At 33.0% G+C, this 23,690-nt stretch overlaps 1 long non-coding RNA gene across 1 annotated transcript; it reads left to right on the top strand.

The window, feature by feature from the left end:
* The first annotated feature begins 828 nt into the window (after nt 1-828).
* On the top strand, nt 829-1,802 carry LOC134266612 (uncharacterized). Its single transcript, XR_009992006.1, has 3 exons — nt 829-882; nt 1,148-1,253; nt 1,653-1,802. It is a non-coding gene; the product is annotated as an uncharacterized LOC134266612 (long non-coding RNA).
* Nucleotides 1,803-23,690: the final 21,888 nt, after the last annotated feature.

Here is a 23,690-nt window from a genome sequence, read left to right as displayed (position 1 = left end):
TCATAATTTAAATTAAACAGTTATATTCATCATAATGTGCTTTAATTAATGTCGTTTTTTTTATCACACAACTTTGTTCGACCGAATTTTCTCTAACATCAAACTTTAAACAAGTTGTTGGAAAATGAAACATTCTGGAAAATGAACTTTGTGAGCTTCGTAAAAAACGTTTTATATATTTATTAACAACTAAAAAATTATATCACTTGTCTGTACTGTACCGTATTATTCCTGGATCGAAACGCTATATACATTTCAATTTTGGTGCAGTTAAAATGTCAAAAGTTTCCCTTGCTTCGTGCGTAAATGATAGAGCACAGACTGCATGGTTGTAAAGTATCTATGACATAATCCACATTCGTATTTTGTAGTTTTAATTCTCCTATGTGTCTTCACAGCTCAGAATATTCTGTTTGAGGGCGAGAGATTGTTATTATCATGTCATAGGGGGCCGCCATACTTGCTATACGAAACTAAAAGTCAATACATGTATAATTTATGACGTAAAAAATTCGAATTCTTCATTGATAAAACTTATTTTGATATAAAAAAATTGTATTTTCAGTGAAAAATTATTCAGATAGTGTTTGTAATTTTTTTAAACAGAAATCTTGGAAATTCGAAACTAACGTATTTCTTAGCTCTACCGCACATTTTTGAATATGCGCAAACTTGAAAACGCGCGAGACGTTGGAAGTGGGAATTTGTAGAGTGGAAGAATCAGTATTTGTGAACTATTATTTGCATAATCACTGTGCCGTTTTCGTATTGCATAATTTTATTTCGATCGGGTTCAATATTCTGTTTATACTAATTATGGTAGCTATGCGGTTTGCCTGGCGTTTTGGCTGTTAAGTTTGGTGATGTTGGCCTCTCTAAGGAGTAAGTTTTATATTGTTTTACTTGAATTTATATCTAACTTGATCATCTGTATCTAACAGTATTATGCAATATATTTTATCATGTTTAAATTCTGCAACTACAATGTTTTGTAAAACCGCGCATTTCCAGCATGTGATAGGCATAGGCCAGTTCAGCTCACATGTTAAAGTTACGCATTTAATTTTGTATGATTGCTTATGATTTTGATATTTTATCAAATTCTTATTATGCTTTTGTAATTTGTAGTTTTTCACCCTCTCACAAGGTGTGTCCAATAAACAGTACATTCACTGATCTTTGTCAACTTTTTAAGAAAATAACAGAATATGAAGAAGGAAGACTACATATAGGATCTATCTACTTCATAACTGGTGAGTGACAAAAAATGGAGGCAATCACTGAGTCGGAAATCTGTCTGTAAATGTTACTGTCTAGCCATTTGTAAAATAACAACTAATTAACATGATTAAAGCACATTATGATAAATTAATATGTCTCTTTTTTTAATGCAATTTTTGTCTAACTTAATTTGCTTTGAGTTTGGATCCAACCATATAACACATTAATTATAGACTGAGACTCAAAACATTCATAGGCCTGATTGATTTACAAAATGGCGGTCCAAGAAAAAAGGCTTCAATTCCACTCAGAATGTTTTAATTTGGAAGTGTCTCTAATGCAAAATTAAATGAAACTAAAATGCAAGAAAATACAAAAAAGTCTTATGTTTTACAATCATAATTACTTTCAGAAAATCTTTCTTTTTGAAGGAAAAAGAGAAGCAGTTCACAAATGTTGCTGAGCAGAAGACAAGAAACTCTGGCTGCACAAAAATCTGAGCTCTTGAAAAAGAAAGAAAAAAAGAAATGAAAATATGAATGATATTCAATCAAAGGATCCAAATGATGAAATTCTGGAAATTCCACAGGGAGAGACAATAAGCATTTTTGAATGGACCATCTCTGCTCAAACTGCTTGAAAGCACTGAAAACTGTTACCTGAACAAACTTTTCTCCTAGACTGGAATTAAAAACTGTTCAATTTCTGGCATTAAAACACAATTTGAAACAAGCTGAGGATTAGGATCCCCCTCTCCTTTTGACCAAGTAAGGTTAAACATTCTGCAAAGAGTTGCATTTGAATTGAATTTTTTTGTACTTTTACCAGGAATGAACTACATTTCTCATTTACTATGGTTTAATGTGTCAGAATTGTCTATTTTAAGTTTTTTAACAAAGATTTTGTTGCCATGTTTGGAAAACAAACAACATTTCTGTGACATCTTTCAAGATGCTGTATTATAAATCATCTACTGTTACTTTTTTAGCATGACTTCATGCATTTTCATGAATAAACATGAATAATAATATTGCATTTTTTGTTTACAAATAAGCAAGAATATTCATGAATGCTAATGGTTCATGAATTTTATTCATTCATGAACATTCCTGAAAAAATTCATAAAATTATTCATGAATAGTTCATGAAGATGCAATGAACTTATTATTGGACATTCTTGAAATGATGAATCTTCATGAATATGACTCTTCTTGAATCATTCATGAAAAAAAATATTCATGAATATTCATCAATTTTCTTTCATGAATAAAAATTCATGATTTGAAAATGTCCAATAATAAGTTCATAGGATCTTCATGAACATTTCATGAATAAAATTCATGAAAAATTCAAGGAAATTCATGAATTATTCATGATCGTCTCGCAGGGGTAGTTTTGCAGCAAACAGATATGCGCCAACTTTTCCAAAAAGCTGACGAGTGACATACCTTAACAAAGGAAACGTCTCTTCCCCAGCTTGGTTTCATTGGGCAATAAAACAAACATCATTTTGAAACATCTCCCTTCCTTCACTTAAACAATCTATCCAATTTTAAAATGACAAAACTTCTGGTAAGGCTTTTATCTTCATAAACCTTGTACAAATTATTCTAATCTTCTGCGAAGGAATTTCCAAGATATACATTTAACTTTACAGCCGTTCGTATCTCGAATACGACTGAGTCAACCATTTTTTGTTACAAGTACCTACATATTGACTTCATGTTCACATTGTGACGTCACAAACATGGAGCAAAACATTTCATTATATATGTTATTTATAGAACATGTGTACGACTCGATGTGTGCCAAATTTCATTCTAATCTGAATTATGGTTTTGTAAATATAGAGAAAGTTCGCATTTATCAGTTAATCACTTGTCTTAAATTTATAATTTTAATCGATATATTCAATATATGAATAAGACTTATTGGCATTTAAGCTGATACCTGTAAAAAATTGCACTTTGGACATACAGTATTACATTTATACATAAACATAACAAGAAAACATTGATGTAAGAATCAATTGTCGCCCGAGAAAAAATAAATAAAGTAAACAATTGAAATGAGTCTTGATCATCAATCCTCTTCGATATGTGTGACATGCGTCTAAATGACGGAGACGATAGTCGAGAATATTTTGAAAACTTATAGTCGGATGAATATCGAAGAAAAACGATACCCTTTTAAACTTTTTAATGGAAGTATATATATTATGAATCGCGTAATTTATAAAGGGAAAGAACATTCGGATTCACAATCTTTTTAATGTTTAGAAAATCTTTCATTCTGAATAACTTCTCCCACCTCAACCCATACACCAACACTTAAAGTTATATGTATAGAGCAGCCCGGTCCTCCGGGCTGCAATAAGGAGAGGAGCTAATGTTTAGATTTTAAATCTACATTTTAATCCTATTGAGTTATGCAATAAATAATGCTCAAAACAGCATTGGTATAGATATGATAATTTACAAAGTCCATGTAAAAATACGTATATACACACTTGAATTATAACACACGCAATTTCAATACAGGCTTGCAAAAGCTTACCTATTTTTTAAATCGAATTCTTGTGAACCATATTACAGGCGAGAAATCTAGTAATTTTATAAATTTCTTAAAACCCTGGTAGCGAAGGAACTCTTGGATGTTGCAAAGGAAAAGTTTCCTGACGTATGTACAGATTCAGTTCCAAAAACTCATAATAAGTTATTTTTATTATTCACTAAAATATTTTTCTTTTTTTGTTTTAAATACCTGTACCTGATTGACATCCTGTGATATGATGACAAGCCGTCTTGGAACAGTTACACTCAGACTGACATCTCTCTCCATAGCTAGGAAATCCGCAGGGATCTGAGCAGGTCACTCCATCATATCCCAAACTACAATCTATACAAAATAATAAACGAATATTATTTATATCAAAAATATGATCCTAGTTTTTGATCGAAATAGAGAATGGATTTTTAAATTTAAAGGTATTGCTCAATTTACATATTCAAATCAATGTACATTAGGTGTTTGCTAAATCGTACATAACGTGTCTACAATTCATGAATTGGCATTTTAATCTTTAAATTTGTTTTATGCAATTTTAAAATGAACTTTCAAAGTTGTCTATAAAGAATTTTCTCTGTTATGTCATAGATCATTGCAAGGCTTTTGGCCTTTAATCCATCTGAACAGGCTAGCACCTTACAAAATTATAATGTTTTGATAGGTGTAATATAAAGAATAATTTGACAAAGGATATTTTGGGAACACACCCTGCTGTAGGGTCAAACTTTACAAAAAGTTCTACAAAAGAGAAGGAACCTGTTTTAGACAGTATGGTTCATGTTTAAGTATACCATTTCTGCTCATTATTAACTCAGAGGCTTGTTTCTCAAAAAGACGTAGATTTGGGCCATAGTTAGTCCGACTAAGAGTGTTATGACAAAATTTAGACGGGTCTATATCGCGTTTCAGAAAGCGGCGTAAGACTGATCCTACGACGAAGACCACTCCGCTAGGTACTAAGTATGTGCAGATCGTGCGGTATAAGTGGAAATTTTAGCTAGACTCAAATTTAACGATTTGACTTTTAAAATTGGTATTTTATTTTTAGTGAGATGTTATTTTAGCGTTTTTGAAAGGCTATCCAAAGAAGCTATATTACAAATAAGACAAAAATTATTTTTAGCGATATTCAATTTTAACGATCTTGGCACCCTCGCTAATAATGCCAAAATTAAATCCTCGCTATATTTGTCACATTGAGTATAACATTAATAATTCAATTATTGAGGTAAATAGATTTTTAAAAAAATTTTGCTCATAATTGGAACTTTTTAAATTTACCAATCCCCCCACCCCACACACACCCTCTCTCTCTCTCTCTCACACACACACACCCTCACCTCACTTACACACAAACACACACTCACTAAACGTATTTTTTTTAAATAGGCTACACATGTAGATGGAAAAGTAAAATCAAAACATAGTTTGTTATAAATTAATTTAAAATTTGTTCTTGAACTATACTTGTTTACATGTAAACACCTTTTGGAAAATTTCTACAGCACATTGGGTTGCGTCACCCATTATCATCTTTTTAGATTAAGCACCACTCGGCACACCTCGGCCGATTCGTACTTCATCTGATTTAGGCGATGGAATCAGCCAAGGTTTGCCGAATGGGATAGCTGTAGTGTGATGTGTATTGAAAAAAAAATCATTTTGTGTTATATTTGGATTATATTTCATGCAGTTGACAGGACCTATGACAGTCGGTAAGTACAAGTTTAAGTATAAATTGGGGTAAAATAAACAGAAATGCAAAAGATTAGGTTAAAGTTCAAAGATCATCGCATGCCACAGTAGACAAATTTCACATTATGAAGTAATCTCCCATTGTCGATGTGTATTCATTTACTGGTGCAGATCCAGATTTTTTTTCAGGAGGGTGAGGGGGTTCAGACCTCAGTAAAAAAAAATACTAGCCCAGAATTTCCACATAAGCTAAGGAAAAAATGAAAACAAAATAAAAACAATGATAGTGGGGTCGTGGGGTCAATGTTTTCTAAGGGGAAGAATGTCCAAAGTTATTTTTATTTGCTTTATTTGTATTTATAGTCTTATTTAAATAACAAAGCAAATTTCAGGGGGGGGGGTCACTCTCCCTAGACACTCCCTGTCTCTGAAATTGATCTTGTGACTCCAAAATAGAATTTTTTTTCATTTGACTATATACATATTTTGTTTCTTGTGTTTATATTATGTCTGTCTGTCTGTTTGTCTGCAGAAATTAGATCGGTAATTTGCTTTAAATTTTGATCAGTAGGTGCTAGGGCTTTCATGCTTGACATGTGTATTCATTGTGAACTTTCAACAGGTATAATTATGTTTGACCTTGGCCCTAGAGTTTGACCCACTGAAAAAATTTGATCTTTGCAACTAGGTTAAGGACGCCCATAGGAAATATAATATTGATATCTTTTTTTATAAGCATTAGTTTTAATTTAGTGGGAATTGTACTAATGCATATGCATGTATGGGGTCTCAACCGAGTTCGGCTAAAGCGACTTGACGCACATCAGCTGTTCGTCACGTGACATTGTTAAAATTAGAAAAAAATATGTACGGATATAAAGATCGTAAAAGTTCAACGATATACGGATAATTTTTCACCAAGAAGTCGATTGTTTTTCTTAAATACAAATATCTTAACCCGAAAAGTGCTGGGAACAACTTGCCCATGTCCAGAAATTATATAAAATTTAGCCGTACGCATTGAAATAATGTAAAATTACAGAAAAAAATCATCAGCACACTACTTGCTCCCAGCACTTATCAAAATAGTAGGGACAATAGCTACATGTGTACAAAATATCATATTTTATAGTTTAGCGGATATCGTTGATCTTTTGAGATTTTCGAGGGGTTGTGCCTGATTGTAGTACGTTTGTGTATAAAAGAGCATGAGTGCGGCTTTATAAGAAATCTATTCCTTATAAATTTAATAAGACTGTGAAATATTGATGTTGCATTCAATAATATGACTTTTTTTAGTCAGATCAGGTTTATTTAGTATTAAATTGCACATTTACAAGATTCAATAATAGCTCGATATGCGTCTCAAGTGCAGATAAACTGCGTGTCAAACTAGTCTATGACGTCATATCTGTCAGTACAGTGAGATCAAGTTGGGTTTAATTTTACATTGAAATAGTGTTTAAATGACAAGATGAGTTACACAATAGTTAATGTTTACAATGATAAAGAGAAATCACTATATGTAAAAGTGTATGAAAAAGAAAATTATTATTTATTCGCCGAGATTCATTTGTGCAGTCTCACCGTGACGTCATAATTGATTTCCCGAAGCTCTGCAAAGACTGATATACCTTTGGTAGTCCTTAACCTAGCTGCGTTGGCAATTAATTTTTGAACAGGAAGTACTGGGAATTTCATATTTCACATGTGTATTCCTTGTGACAAGACTTTCTTTCGATACCAACAATTTTAACCCTTTGACCTTGACCTTTGAGTTTGACATACATTTGCGAAACTTTAACCTTCGCCATAAGCTGCCATACGGGGGCATTAGTGTTTAAAAAACACATCTTGTCTCCATTATTTTTAAGTGTTGGTGTCTCCATATGAGGGAGAAATTCCTGAAAGTGATGTTTTCACAACAAACAAACACATAACTAAAAATAACATAAAACATGAACATGTTGGTTGTATCTCTTGTTCTCCCTTGAATAAAAAATGATGATATAAATACTTTAATTAATTATCATAAGATTTGAAAAGGTCGTGCATCTTAAAATCGACAAAGTTCTGTGGTTGAATTAGCTATAAAAGATTACTAGCTTTTTTTTTTGCTATTCAAAACACCTTCATTAAAGTAATATACGCTATAACGTGCGCCATTTTAAAATACGGCTGGAAATTTATATATTTTGTTTACCAATAAAAGTTACGAAAATGCTGTAAATTACACCATTTAAATAAAATTCGTTATAAAGTTATCAAATTATAATTATTTATTATCCTGCAAGGAGAATAATGTCTATTTTTAAGTAAATCCACCACGTGACGCCGTCGCTACTTTTAGATTGATAAACAAACACGGCGTCAAGAAAACGAGGTAAGCCCTTTGAGATACAACTCACTTTTGACATGGATGGCGTGTTACTATTAATATAACTTATCTTTAAATGTAATCAGTATCAACCATCTATACTCTGTTATAACGCATATTAACCTTTTATTAATAATCGTTGTCAAAATGCAACGTGCCTCGTTGTCTATAATTTCCCGTGGACATACGTGTCTATATTTAGACCTACTGTTTACGCACTTCCTTTATCAATATTCATGAAAAGACTGAATTCTTGATTGCAGATATTGCTTTATTGTTCTGTTATTACAACGAGTTTTATAGTTAAATTTTGTGGAAATATTATTTTTTCATTACACTTTATGTTTTTCAAATCATTTAATCATTTTGTTTCACATACAAATCGGCATCCATACGGCGTATATTACTTTAACTATTTTTAATCATACTGTTTTCTAACATGTGCAGTTTTTCCAACAATGGATACATGTGTCATTCATTTTCAGCTTCTCAAAAAATTGCATGAAAAATAAGAGGCCCAGGGGCCACATCGCTCACCTGAGTAAATCGGCTAGGAAAAATCACAAATCAGATCAGAACTTAAAAGTTTACTGAAGGGGGAATGGCTTGAATTTAATACTACTTCAGAATGCCTTCATATTAATACAGCACATGACTTTGCTGTTCTTGATAAAAAGATTTTTTAAAAACATTTTCTTCCTATACTATCACTTATCATTGCTTTGAAGTACTTGAGAAGACGATTTTCCTATCAATTCCTATGAAATGCTTTGATCAGCCATTGTGGCCCCATCCTACCCGTGGGGGTCATAATTTGTGGTTCTTGAAAAGAAGATTTTTTAAGATTTTCCCTATATACTCCTATGTAAAACTTTAATCGACCATTGTGGCCCCGCCCTACCCCCGGGGGTCACGATTTGTACAAGCTTGAATCTACACTACCTGAGGATGCTTCCACATGAGTTTCATCTTTCCTGGCCCAGTGGTTCTTGAGAAGAAGATTTTTAAAGATTTTCCCTATATACTCCTATGTAAAACTTTGATAGACCATTGTGGCCCCGCCCTACCCCCGGGGTCATGATTGGAACAAACTTGAATCTACACTACCTGAGGATTCTTCCACATGAGTTTCATTTTTCCTGGCCTAGTGGTTCTTGAGAAGAAATTTTTTTTAAAAATGTCATAAATTTTTCACTAATTCATAATCATATCCCCTTGGAAAAAGGCGTGGCCTTTCATTTGAACAAACTTGAATCCCCCTCACCTAAGGATACTTTGTAGCAAGTTTGGTTGAAATTGGCCCGGTGATTCTTGAGAAGAAGATGAACATGTGAAAAGTTTACGACGACGACGATAACGACGACGACAACGACAGACAACGGACAAATTTTGATCAGAAAAGCTCACTTGAGCCTTCGGCTCAGGTGAGCTTAAAAGCTTTTCAAACACTGTAACCATAGTAACCTCTTTCAAAATACTTAATTGTGAATCCTACGTTTTAGCTCATTTGAACTTTTCTGGTTTCCTGATCACATTACGTCTGTCGTCCATCTGTTTTTCTGGAAAATTTTTACATTTTTAACTTCTCTAAAACCACTGGGCCAATTTTAACCAATTTACATAGAAATATGTACATTTGTATGTGAGTCTGTCCATCTGTCACAATAAATTTAACCATCGCCATCACGGTCATATTTATTGAATGAGAAGAGACAAGGCATTTGTTCTAAACATATTTATTAGTATTTACTTGTGACAATGGCATGATTTTTTTTACCCATGACCTTGAAGTTTGACCTTTTTTGCAAAAAAAAAATTACTTTGTTTTAAATTCATCATTTTGAAAGAATTCATATTATACATTCATGTATATTAAATCATGACTCTGTGACCTTTAAGCTTCACCTAATTTTCAAAATTGTTGCATTTGCTTACAACTTTTGATTGAGAAGAGAGATGACTTTCACATTTGACATGTACATTACTTGTAAAAATTCAAGATGTTTCCCAGCATGCATTGATTTTTTACCCCATGACGTTAATGCTTTACTTAATTTTCAAAATATTTAACTCTCCTAAAAGATGACAAGGCTACTGAGTAAAATGTAAGAGAAGTTCAGGGAAGACGGGGCTTTTTGCATACAAAACGTCATTTTTCGACCCCCATTTGACCACCCGGGGCAAAATCAAAATTCTGAAACCTTTCTGCACATCTACATGACACCACCAACAATCTTTCAAAAGATGATTAGACTGCTGAGCAAAATGGAAGAGGAGTTCAGGGAAAACGTGGCTTTTTGCATAAAAAACATCATTTTCGACCCCCCGGGGCAAAATGAAAATTCCGAAACCTTACTGCATATCTACATGACACCAACAGCAATCTCCCAAAAGGTGATTAGGCTGTTGAGTAAAATGTAAGAGGAGTTCAGGGAAAAAGAGGCTCTTTGCATAAAAATGTCATTTTTCGACCCCCTTTTGACCCCCTGGGGCAAATCAAAATTCCAAAAGGTTACTGCACATCTACATGACACCATCAACCATCTCTCAAAAGATGATTAGGCTGCTGAGTAAAATGTAAGAGAAGTTCAAGGAAGACGGGGCATTTTGCATAAAAAAACACCATTTTTCAACCCTACTTTGACACAACCCGGGCCAAATCAAAATTCAGAAACCTTACTGCACATGTGCATGACACCACCAACCATCTCCTAAAAGATGATTAAGCTACTGTGTAAAATGTAAGAGGAGTTCAGGGAAGACGGGGCTTTTTGCATAAAAATGTCATTTTTCGACCCCCATTTGACCCCCTGGGGCAAAATCAAAATTCCGAAAGGTTACTGCACATCTTCATGACACCATCAACTACCTCCCAAAAGATGATTAGGCTGCTGAGGAAATGTAGGAGTTCAGGGAAGAAAAGTGTGACAGACGGACGGACAGACAGACGGTCATGAGTAACAACAATATACCCGAACTTTCTTTTGAAATTGCGGGTATGAATATGTTCAAATCAACATTGTATTGGATACAGAATTCTTGGAAAAGAGGAGCAGATTGGAGTCGGGATAGAGGCCCACACTAACAGTCACACCAACAAAATGAGTGAGTAAATCTTTTGTTATATATTATATTTATCAGTTTATCACTTGTCTTAAATTATAATTTTAATCGATATATTCAATATAAATTTGACTTATTGGCATTTAAGCTGATACCTGCATTTATAATATTGCACTTTGGACATTCAGTATAACATTTATACATAAACGTAATTAGGGGAGGAACTAATAAGTTAAAAGAACTTGTTTTTAATCCTTTTGTTATGCAATTAATTATGTTCTAAACAATTTTGATATCGATATGATAATTAACACAGTCCATGTAAAAATACGTACATGTATATACACACTTGCATTATAGCACACGCATTCTTAATACAGGCTTGCAAAAAGGTTACTTATTTTATTTTTAAATCGAATTCTTGTGAACCATATTACAGGCGAGAAATCTTGTATTTTCTATAATTTTCTTAAATATTTTCATTTGAATATTTTCAAATCAGATTTATTTAGATCGGGAAAGGTACAAATTTCATCATCACCATCTTTTCCTTAAATTTAGCAATTTCTTTTCAATTTCTATTGAGAATATGTTCATACAATTAACAATATATATTTTTTTATAAATGCAGGATGTTTTTGAAGATGTATTCTAGTCTTCAAGATATACACAAATCGCGATTCTCATACATAAATAGTTTTTTGAATATTATCTGTATCTCATTTACGATTAAAACATGTTTTAACACTTTATTGAATAGTTTTGTAATACACATTATTTATCCGTTCAGACATCTATAAAAAAGACCCTTTTCAGGAAAAGTCGTTTGAGAAACGTATGCTAAATTGTAAATTAATTAAAAGTACATTTATTTTAATGCAATGAGTATTTTGATAGCGGTTACCCATCACCATCTCCTTGCTAATTTCTTTCCATATTCCTTTCATCGCTAAAACACCTTATCTTATCCTCTTTCAATGAATAAAAAGTCGGTAAAATAGTTTGCCGTGTGTTGCCACCTTTGTGACGTTTGATAATTTGTTTGAAATTCGAAAACGTTATTGTTAACAATGACATATATTTTTTAGCAGACACAAAATATCAAGATGAGAAATAAACCAATTTTGTAAAGGGAGATAATCCAAATTTACTGTAATTACCACTTAGAGTTAACAGAAATATCATGAAAAAGGGTCTGAAACGCCACTGACTTGACCGAAATAGGGAAAGTTCAAACCCATCAATACATCTCACCTCCCGACAGTGATTAAACAGTCTTACGAGCAGAATATTTTTAAGTATATAATACTGGAACATTTTACAAAATAAATTTTTATGTTCTGTTAATATTATATTATTATATTATATATTAAGTTAATTACATTCAATTAAAGGGGAAAATTAAAGATGCATTAACTTAAGGTAAGGTGCATTAACTCAATTGATTGCATAATTACCGATTATTATACCTCTACTGTTTTAAATTTATATAACATTAATACATCTATATTGTCAGACAAGAGAGCTACAGTGCCACCCGTTAAACAAGTGTATATTAGTTGTGCACAAAAATGTACCAAAAAACTGTTTATTATACCTCTACTGTAATTACTTTATATAAAATTAATACCATAAAACCGTCTGTTTCCCTGAGAAGAGACTATTTCCCTCATCTGAAGACTACTCCCTGAAAAATCAGAGCTACTCCCGGGACTACTCCCTCGTGAATATTTATTGGTAATGTTAACCAATCAAAAGTGTTCAGTGGGAGGAGAGTTAAAGGAATTGCGAGTCTGTGACGTCATGTTATTAGCAATGTAACTATGACGTCAAAACATTTCGACAAGCGATGTCAAGATCATACTTGGATTCTAGCAAAATGAAGACAATGATAATTCTTCGAAATGTCGTTGAAAATGCTTTTTAAAAATACTAAGTAATTTATTTGTTTTAGGACACAATGAAATACTTATCATACAATCTGTTAAGCCGCATGCATTTGTAAGTATGCCTCTACAGTGTTTTTTTTTAATGTCGGAATATCTGGGGAAAAAAATTAAATCTCATATGATTGTTTCGGTAAAATAAAATATTTATGGAATGGGAACTCGGGAAATAGCAAATTTATGGTTCCCCTAGCAGGAACTATTTCCGAAGCCGCCGAGGGAAATGGTTTCTTCCCTCGGGGAAACATAAATTTGCTATCTCCCTCGTACCCATTCCATAATTGTATTTATTATACTTCTGTTAAAATGTTTCCTATATAAAGTTCAGAAGGTAAAATAACTATTCTTCATAGTGTGAAAATTTCCCCGCATAGAAAGCTATACCCCGGGATATAGTTTTTGCTACCCGCCCCTTGGAAAATTTTCATGCAATGTTTGACGCTAATTTTGATTTCCAGCGTTAAATCCATAGCCTGATGATGTCATAATGACTTCAGTAGCATTGTGACGTCATCATGATTTCAGCTCATACTTGCGGTATTATCTAACTCCAAAGAAAATTTAAACCTTACAAATATAATATACATCAGTATAATAAAACATTTATCCACTGGTTGTGAGTGGGATAGCTCTTTCATCAAACCCTTGACAGAAACTATTCCCCTCGGGCAAGCCCTCGGGGAATAGTTGCCTGTCGCGGGTTTGATAAAAGAGCTATCCCACTCACAACCATTGGATAAGTGTATAATACTAGATTTCCCCGAGAAGAGATTATTTCCCTCATTTGAGGACTACTCCCTGAAAAATCAAAGCTATTCCCTGGGACTACTCCCTCATGAATATTTATTAGTAATTTTTACCAGTCAGGCGGAACGTTCAAGGAATATCGAGTATGTGACGTAATGCTATTAGCAATGTAACTATGACGTCAAAACATTTCGACATGTAATGTCAAAATTATACTTGAATTCTAGCAAAATGAAGACAATGGTACAGAACGAGTGCACTTATATGTATGGGCCCCTGTAAAATGTGAAATAATAAACAATTATTATTAGCGGGGGATCACAATTATTTAAATTTGCTTATCTTTCTAGTTACGAATCATGAAGTCTAATGCATTGAGAAACAAGAGTTTACTACGCGTAAAAAATAGCCAAATTATTCTATTATTTCTATTAGTTTCCCTAATAGATTTCTATTCAAAAAGATTGACTTCTTGAAAATAAAAACAAAAAACATTATATGAATTATTTTAATTAAATATGTCGTAAAATAATGCACATACACATGACATTGTCAACTGTCAATTATGCTTCATGAATACATTCTATTTCCAAAATGCATAAACATGATTATTCAATATAAACAACATAATTATGATTTGCTATTGCTTTAGCTTCTTATAAATACAGACCTGAAGTATTTTGACATCCATTGACAAAGTCACAAAATTCCTGGGTACAGTTGCATTCTTGTTGACATCTATCCCCATAGCTTGGGTATCTGCAGGGACTTTCACAATCTTTGCCATGAAATCCTATTTTACAACCTTATTAGAAAGACACAAGTCACATTATTTTTATTCTTTAAATTGAATACCAATTTTCATAAGAGATCAAGTTAAGTTAACTTAAGTTAACAATAAAACATAAGATACATATACATGTACATGTATTGAAATCATTATTCCAGAAGAGACCAAAGAGACTAAGGAGAAAGCATTTCATTTCGTTCCTAAAGGTTGAAGAATCAGTATACATTGTATATTACTAACAGCTATCTGCAAGGACTTTCACAATTTGTGCCGTAAAAACCTATTATTTTTATAGCCTAATAAAAAGATAAAAATTGCTACTATGTTTATAACTGAAACAAATAATGCCTCAGTAAGATCAAAGACATCGTTATCTACACAAAGGATAACGATATACTATGCATTCGAAATTTCAAAATAATGTACTCCGATCATCATCGAGGAACGATAACTCTTTAGATTATGTTTTCATTCGAAAATTCTCAAAATGAGACTTGAAAATTAAAGCTTTTCGTGTTACAATTTTCATTTCATACCTTTCAATGGGATTCAAGGTTCTTTGAAGTTCCCAGAAAGGCCAAATAAAAATTCGAAATTTTCATCCCATAAAAGTATTTGTAATCGTTATCTCCATATTCTTTTTAGTATAACATATCTAAAGAAATTGAAGTTCATTTTAATCTAACCATTGATAAAAATGTTTATTCACATGATATGAAATCAAAAGAGATTAATGGTGTTTTGCAATGATAGGGATACCTTGCTATGCATTGTAAAATAATCGTAGTAAATAGAAGATATTAAAATACCTTACATGTATAAAAAGTGTGCAATTTCATTAAAAGCCTGGGTAACTATGATTTTTATTTTTAAAATGTGTATGTTAATCCAATTTGTATTTGAAAATACAAAGTAGATGTTTTTATTCGCTTTTCATGAAAAGTTATTTCAAATTAACTTGTTTCCTCTATATAGTATAGTTTACTTTAAATACTAGTATAAAGTTCGACGAATTTTTGTGGGAACCTGAGGATCGGAGTACCTTAAGGAGGCTCATTACACCACTTTTTGATGACGTACTACACAAAAAATTAAACCTCCATTGTGTCGACCGAATTGCTCAGGGGACAATTTGTCTAGAGACCTCTATAATATGACCCTGACCTTTAAAACGCTTTAAAAATATATGAAACATGCGGTGTTGTAAACAGTGAAACAAAGTAACGGATTCATTACGCATAGACCAAGAAGAATTGCTTTTAGGCAGAAACAGAAAAAACAACAGTCAAATCTTCGCCAAACAAGTAATGTCAATTTCATAGCCATGCATGCAGTGAACTCTATCAATCACTAACATGTATGTATGGAGGAAATTCGAGTTAAAATCTACAACCTTGTTGAAATTAAAATTTTATTTTATTGCGCTATTTACTGTGTTGGTGTTAATTAATATATTTATTTTATTGATTTAATATATACTCTGACAATTTAAAGCTTTATTCTGAATTTTAGATGTAATGTCAAACGTTCCATAGTGTTTTGAGTCTTGGCTAATTAGGAAAGATAACTCTTGATAGTGGACTTTTTATACCAAATATTTTTTAAATTGGATTTTTCATTTCCAATAAACTTTCTTCATTCAATTTGACTCATGTAATTCATTAAAATACATTCCTTGTCTCTTAAGAACACATTTTTTAAATGTTTTATGCATAGATTAAAAAGATAATGACATTAAATGTTTTCTAGGAGAAAATTATTTTTTTCTAATAAAATTATTATTAGGTATTATGAGGTATTTTCACTGTGTGTACTTGTCTTAAGAAGATGCCCATCATTTGACACTGAAAGTTCTGAAATTCTGTGAATAATAAACCTGAAATAAAAAATTTCAATAAATTAAAACAAAAACTAAAAAAATCTTTAAAAAATATTTATGATATCAATACCCCCATCTGGATATTTGACATCTACATTTTAAGTGGTGCTGTATTGAAATCTAAAATAAACTGTGGATGTAATGAGCCACCTTAAAAAGAAAACTTCTCGGAAAAAGTTACATTTCAAATCAATAGTCATAATTTATTTGTCACAGTGTGTATGTCTACGTTTTGAGTACATTAACAGTGAAACCGAAGGAGATTAAAGTTTTTTAGGTCACCTGAGTAAACTCAGGTGACCTATTGCTATCTGTTTTCGTCCGTCGTCGTCCGTCGTGCGTTAACATTTGAACATTTTCAGCTTCTTCTCTGAAACCACTGAACCAATTTCAACCAAATTTGGCATATAGCATCTATGGGTAAAGGAAAACAAACATTGTGAATTTCATGGTCCCTGCCCCCCTACCCCTGCCTACCCATGGGGGTGGAGCAAAAACCACTAAAATAAGTGCAATCTTTAAAAATTTTCTTCTTTACTCCTGGACATCAAGCAGTCAAAATGTTGGAATGATTGTAATTAGCATTAAGTCTTCTACCACAATTGTGAAATTCATGGCCCCAGGGTCAGGGATTCTAGTGCTAGGGCGGGGCTTAATAGGTTATATAGTGAAAATGCATTTTTTCTTTGATATTCTTCTTTTCTGCTCCTGGGCATTAAAAAGATTAACAAAGTGCATAGTTGAATTAAAAATGACTGCCTCTTCCAAAATTATGAAGTTAATGACCCCAGGGTCAGGGGTTCTAGTGCTAGGGCGTGGCCATATAAGTTATTATAGTGAAAATGCAGAAATTCTTTGATATTCTTCTTTTCTGTTTGCGGGCATTAAATAATTTTACCAAGTGCAAAGTTATGTTGAATAAGGCTGCATCTTCTTTAAAATTGTGAATCTGATGGCCCCAGGGTCAGGGGTTCTAGTGGCAGGGCGGGGCTATATAGATTAATAGTGAAAATGCATTATTTCTTTGATATTCTTCTTTTTTGCTCCTGGGCATTAAATATACTAACCAAGTGCATAGTTATGTTGAATAAGGCTGCCTCTTCTAAAATTGTGAATCTAATGGCCCCAGGGTCAGGGGTTCTAGTGGCAGGGCGGGGCTATATAGATTATATAGTGAAAATGCATTATTTCTTTGAAAATCTTCTTCTTTGCTCCTGAGTATTAAATAAACTAACCAAGTACATAGTAATTTTGAATAAGGCTGCCTCTTCCAAAACTGTGAATTTCATGACTCTTGGGTTGGGTGTTCTGGTGTTAGGGTGGGGCTCTATTGATTATATAGTGAAAATGCATAAACTCTTTAAAAATCTTCTTTTCTGCACCTGGGGTATCAAATCAATGAACTGTGTACATAGTTATGAGGAGCAAGGATGCCTCTTTGAGATTTGTGAATTCCAGGTCCCCTGGGTCAGGGCTTCTTGTGTTACAGTTAGGGCGGGGCTCTAATGTTTATATAGTGAAAATGCACAAATTCTTTGAAAATCTTTTCCTTTGATCCTGGGTATTATGGCAATGATCTTAGTATATATTTATGACGAAGAACGCTGCTTCTTCCAAAAAATGCTTAATTTCCTGGCCCCTCGGACAGAGGTACTTGGGAGGGGGGGGGGTCTGAAAATGATTTGATGCTTTGAAATCTGCACTTTGGTATTAATCAACAACATGATGATATAAAATTTATAAAATTCCCAAAATTTTGAAAGATGTGACCCCATGGTCAGTGGTTCCTGTGGGATGGGGTGCACAACTGATAATGATAACGTGGAAATGCATTTTCCCTTTGTTACTGTGATCTACATGTACCTCTGGGTATTACTAACCAAAGTAAACATGCTGAGTTTATAATTATGATAAGCAATGGTGCCTTTTTCAAAATTGTGAATTTCATGGTCTCTGGGTTAAAACATGAATCAAATTCAATTGTTGGAAAGTTGTTGCATTATACTCAGGTGACCTATAAGGCCCATGGGCCTCTTGTTTTAATTGGAATTTTAAAATGAGCACTTGAAGTTGGCAAAAAAGGAATTTCTCTGTTACACATACAACACATTATTGCATGATTTCTGGACAGGCTAGCAAATAAGTAAAATTATGGGTTTTTTTTATTAATGTGATTTAAAGAATAATTCAATTAGGCTTTGTTTGGAACACTCCTGTCTGAAGATAGAACTTCATAAAATCCTAGAAAAAGAAGGAAACCTGTCTTTGACAACATGGTTCATAGTTAAGAATAACGACTCGAAGTCAGCTCAGATGGTTAAACTACCGTGCTATTTTTTATTGTTGTGATACAACTCCACAGGGCATAATACTTTTTCAGTCTTCAATTCTCTCCTTACATAACAAAACCTGATGGATTTGAAAGCAACAGAGTTTATTGTTTATTGCGCATCATACCTTACTGAAAAAAATCCCCAATATTATAAATGTTAGAGTTCCTGATAGACTATTTTAATTGATGGTCAACTATTTGAAAATAAGATTTTATGTTCATTGGATTGATTGATTGATTGTACGAGTGTTGTCCGGTAAAATTGTTGACAAAATGTTTTTCTTGTAAAGTAATGGGCGCACTAAGCTGAAGTTTTCAGTAAATAATAATTCCTCATATTTAAGTGCATTATAATTTTGTTGATAATGTATAGACAAAAATAAAGTTTTTATAATACGGCAAAAAAAGGTTATATTAGAGAATACACAAGTATTAATTCGAAATAAAAGTTTTAAATACATTATACTGGGATGAGAATTATCCTAATTGGATTCTTAAATCCTTCTTTTTTTTCTTTTTAAAAATTTCAAGTTATTTGGTTAATCTTTGACAGTTTCTGGAGCATTCGAAATGGGAAAATGGTAAACACAATACACAAAAAATGGCGCACCGGAGAGCAGTTCAGTTTGATTAGGATGTTGTTATGACACCTTAAGAGACCTTAAATGAATACAGAAGAAAAAATATGAAAAATGTCACCAGATCTGTAGTATACAAATGAAATCAAAGTTTTCTTAGCGAAATCTTTTTTGATCGAGTCCCCAGGTAGTACAAAACATAAGGGCAAAGTGATATTGTAATATCGAAAGACGCTGTCACTGTTGACCGTCGATATAAGATTCTCTATTAGTTGAATGATAGTGAGAGTACTGTCAGTAACTTGCTAATAAATCTTCAAAAGATCGCATGTGTGTGCAAGATTGGTTCCTAAATTGTTTATGGAGACTCAAGTTTGTGAATCAATGGAATGTCTAAATTTAAGTTGGACTTATCTAACTTTATTTTTAGCAAAGATGAAACATGAGGCTGTTTTAGACACTTTGACGTTATCACCCGTGTGCCGTAGGGATATACAATACATAACATAAAACCTCACAATTTCTTTATTTTATGTATATATCTATTTGAAATTTGCTCTGTATATTCATAATATATGTACAAAAGATTAGTGAAAATTTCAGAACGCAGTGATGATTATTTTTCAAACTAGACAATTTGTCCACAATTTTACCGGACAACCCTCGTATATTGTTTAACGTCCTTCTTGAGAATTTCTCACTCATATGGAGACATTAATCCCTGTTGAGATTCTGCTAGGCTAGATATTTGGACTGACGCCGTCGCAGAATCCCTGGACGACTACTAATAATTCATGTCTGGAGATTAAGTCCCAACTTCAGTCGGTTATAGCAAGAATTATTCGCCTAGACCACACTGCCGTTCGCTTCAATTAAGTCATTTAGTTGTTTATTTGACTCTCTGTCACTACTATTTCTACATAGCTTACCATTTAGGCATGTAAATCCCAACATAAAAATATTCACTGAAATCTCAGTTCAAAATATGGCTCCCGTGACGAAATTGTTTACCTCCTCGAATAAAAGAGTTCCTATAGTCTGTTTTTACCCTATGTTATTCTGAACCAAGTCTACTGTGACTATTGAACATCACATAGGGTAAAAACAGACTATAGGTAAACAATTTCGTCACGGAAGCCATATTTTGAACTGTGATTTCAGTGAATATTTTTATGTTGGGATTTACATGCCTAAATGGTAAGCTATGTAGAAATAATAGTGACAGAGAGTCAAATAAACAACTAAATGACTTAATTGAAGCGAACGGCAGTGTGGTCTAGGCGAATAATTCTTGCTATAATCGACCGAAGTTGGGACTTAATCTCCAGACATGAATTATTAGTAGTCGTCCAGGGATTCTGCGACGGCGTCAGTCCAAATATCTAGCCTAGCAGAATCTCAACAGGGATTAATGGAGACATCACCGTATGCCGGTGAAGGGCTTTAAAGTTTGACCTATACTCAGGGCCATTGAGCACTGAGGGTTCTTCTTTTTAGTGCCAGCGCCTACCGTGGAAGGGGACCTAGGTTTTTAAGGTCATATCCGAAAGACCCGTGACTTTCACTTCTAGTGCCGAGCGCTTGGCGAAGGAACCGTCACTATCTTTGTCTTAGGTATGACGCGGCGCTGTGAACGAAATTCGAACCCAGGCCTCCCGATCACGAAGCGAACATTCTACCACTAGGCTACCGTGACCGGTCATGTTCATTGGAAAATAAGATGTATTTGATTATAAATTTTAAGCTGTCTTAAATAATATTGGATTTCAGTCAATCAGTGAGCTAGACGTTATATAATAAAAATAATAATAATGAAAGAATTAAAAATATAATATATTATCGACTTCTTGAAAATTATGTTTTCTAACTGCATATAGATTTAACAAAAACTACGCAACTATGATTCGCTGTTGTTTTAACTTTTGTATACAGACCTGAACTATTTCGACATCCAGTGACAAAGTCACAAAATTCCTGGGTACAGTTGCATTTTTGTTGACATCTGTCCCCATAGCTTGGGTATCTGCAGGGACTTTCACAATCTTTGCCATGAAATCCTACTTTACAACCTTATTAGAAAGACACAAGTCACATTATTTTTATTCTTTAAATTGAATACCAATTTTCATAAGACATCAAGTAACTAAAGTTAACAGAAAAACAAAATACATGTACATTAATTGAAATCATTATTCATGAAGAGACCAAGGAGAAGGATTTCCTAAAAGTTGAAGAATCAGTAAACATTGTATATTACTAACAGCATGGTGTTCTAAAAAAATTATCTATGTTTTTAATTATTGTTAGAGATATTATAGAGAAATAATAATAGTTACCGTTAACAAGTTGAATGCACAGGTGCAACAGCATTGACATGATAGTGATAGATGTTTTTACCTCCATCTTTAATATTAGGCATTTTGACAAGGAAGAGATATAAACTGTAATGTCGCTGCGAAAATCTATTTTGTCTTTTCCTGCTTTGCATGATATGGGAAAAAACGATGCTCTAATAAATAATATTTGTAGCTATATTTAATAAAATGATACATTTGTCATACATGAGCATCTTTCCCTGCTCTATGTCAATTTTATTGTTTTGGACAGTAAAATTTAGTTTAGAATTTGTGACAAAAGGAATTTGCCCTTACTGAGGATGAAAAGTCACACATAGGATGAAATTCGTGCCGGTGTAACGACGAAAAGTGACCGGGGGTCATTCTTCTACGTAGAAATTTGACCCCCTGGTCAATATTCTTCGTAAAAAATGGCCCACTTTTTTGTAGAAATTATGGCCTTGGGGTCGTTTTCTCTGTGTGCATTGTAGAAAATGACTCCGTAGAATAATGACCCTTTCTCATTTTTGATGCAATAACATTCGTTTTAGTAGGAATATTCTTGCTAGGCTAATGCATAATATCAAGCAGCTTTATGATACGGAGTGTTCGTTTTTGAAAGCCTTTAAGCTTTAATAAAATAACAAATTCAAAGCTATACTATGCCTTACATTAATAATACAAACCGTTTTATTCGCACTAAAGGATAACAATACTAGTACCTATTAAAATGTTCTAAGGCTATTAGAGCAAAGATACGCGAATTCATAGATTTGTTTATTACATTTTATACAGTACGTTTCCACAGTTGTCAACTAAACTTTAAAAAAGTCATTTTTCTAGCCGATGTCAGTAAAAAAAACACTAAGAAGTTTCCATGATTGTAAATCTCTTTGATTTTACCCTTGATGAATAATTTGCAAAAATCAAAATAAAGTTTTATTTTAAAAAAGTTTAACATTTTTGATCCCTATTTTTAAAACTGGAGCGATAAAGGGCGCTTGCTTAGAAAATTTGATCTTATAAAAATATTTAGTTTCCTGTGAGTGCATTTTCAAACTTCTCATAAGAAAATAGAGATGGTTTAGTTTGTAAAAATAAGTACTAAATTATATTGCCTTTGACTTATGATACCGGGGAAACAAAAACGAGTTTGCTCAAACCTTAAAAAAGTCTGTTGTCTTTTGCTAGTGTCAACAAAACCGTTACAAAATGGGGGTTGTAGCATAAACAGTTTTAACAGCCCGGTTACAGGCCGCAGCTACAAAATACCAGGGAATTTGTCCTGTCATACTGACAACAGCATTTATCTCATCAGTTGCAAAGTTTGCTCCAAACAGTATATTGGTGAAACAGGAGATCTCCGCAGGAGAGTAAATAACCACCGTTCGACCATTAGGACCAAAAAGCTCAATGAACCCGTTGGAGAACATTTCAACCTTGAGGGTCACAAATGGGAGGACATGACATTACTGGTGATTGACCATAACCCAAGATGGACAGACACTCAGAGAAAAAGCAAAGAAAAATTCGTTCTGGATGCACAGATTGAAGTCATTCCGCCCTAATGGTATCAACAAACTGAATGACTTCACCAGAATGAACGTAAACTAGACCCAATTCCTGATGATACTAAACAAGATTATTCTCTCAATTTCGTGAAAACTCTACAGTTTATTTGCGTCAACAACTCTCGAACAACCCACATAACTATGTATTGCTTACGCCTTTGTTAATTGTTAATAATTTGTTAATAACCCTGCTATATTATTATTATTATTTTTATTTCTTTTTCTTAATCAAGTATATTACACCATTTTGAAAGAATGAAACAATGTACGATTTACTGATTGTCGTAATTGATTAGCATAATTAATTCGTTCAATTATGTAAATTGCACTTCACCCGAGTATACCCGATAGACCGGACGTATTTCATAGCGGTCCGAATTTCTTTCTTTAGTAGTGTTCTTAAAATTTTCCAATTCAACATGTAATTAAGTATGTAAATATATAGTGTTTAGTAGCTTAGTAGTAGTGCTAGTTGTTTTTGTTTTGCTATTTTCTTTGTTCTTATGACTTTTTAACTTTTTTCTTTGTCCTGAGGAAGGGACAGGGCGTCCCGAAAATTTGAAAATTTTTATTGATCGTGTCGTTGG

The sequence above is a fragment of the Saccostrea cucullata genome, unplaced genomic scaffold (assembly GCF_032062105.1).
Source record: "Saccostrea cucullata isolate Sc308-1 unplaced genomic scaffold, CSIRO_AGI_Scuc_v1 ctg2159, whole genome shotgun sequence".
NCBI classification, from domain to species: domain Eukaryota; kingdom Metazoa; phylum Mollusca; class Bivalvia; order Ostreida; family Ostreidae; genus Saccostrea; species Saccostrea cuccullata.
The sequence above is the reverse complement of the archived record's forward strand: the minus strand, read 5'-3'. Positions and strand labels throughout refer to the sequence as shown.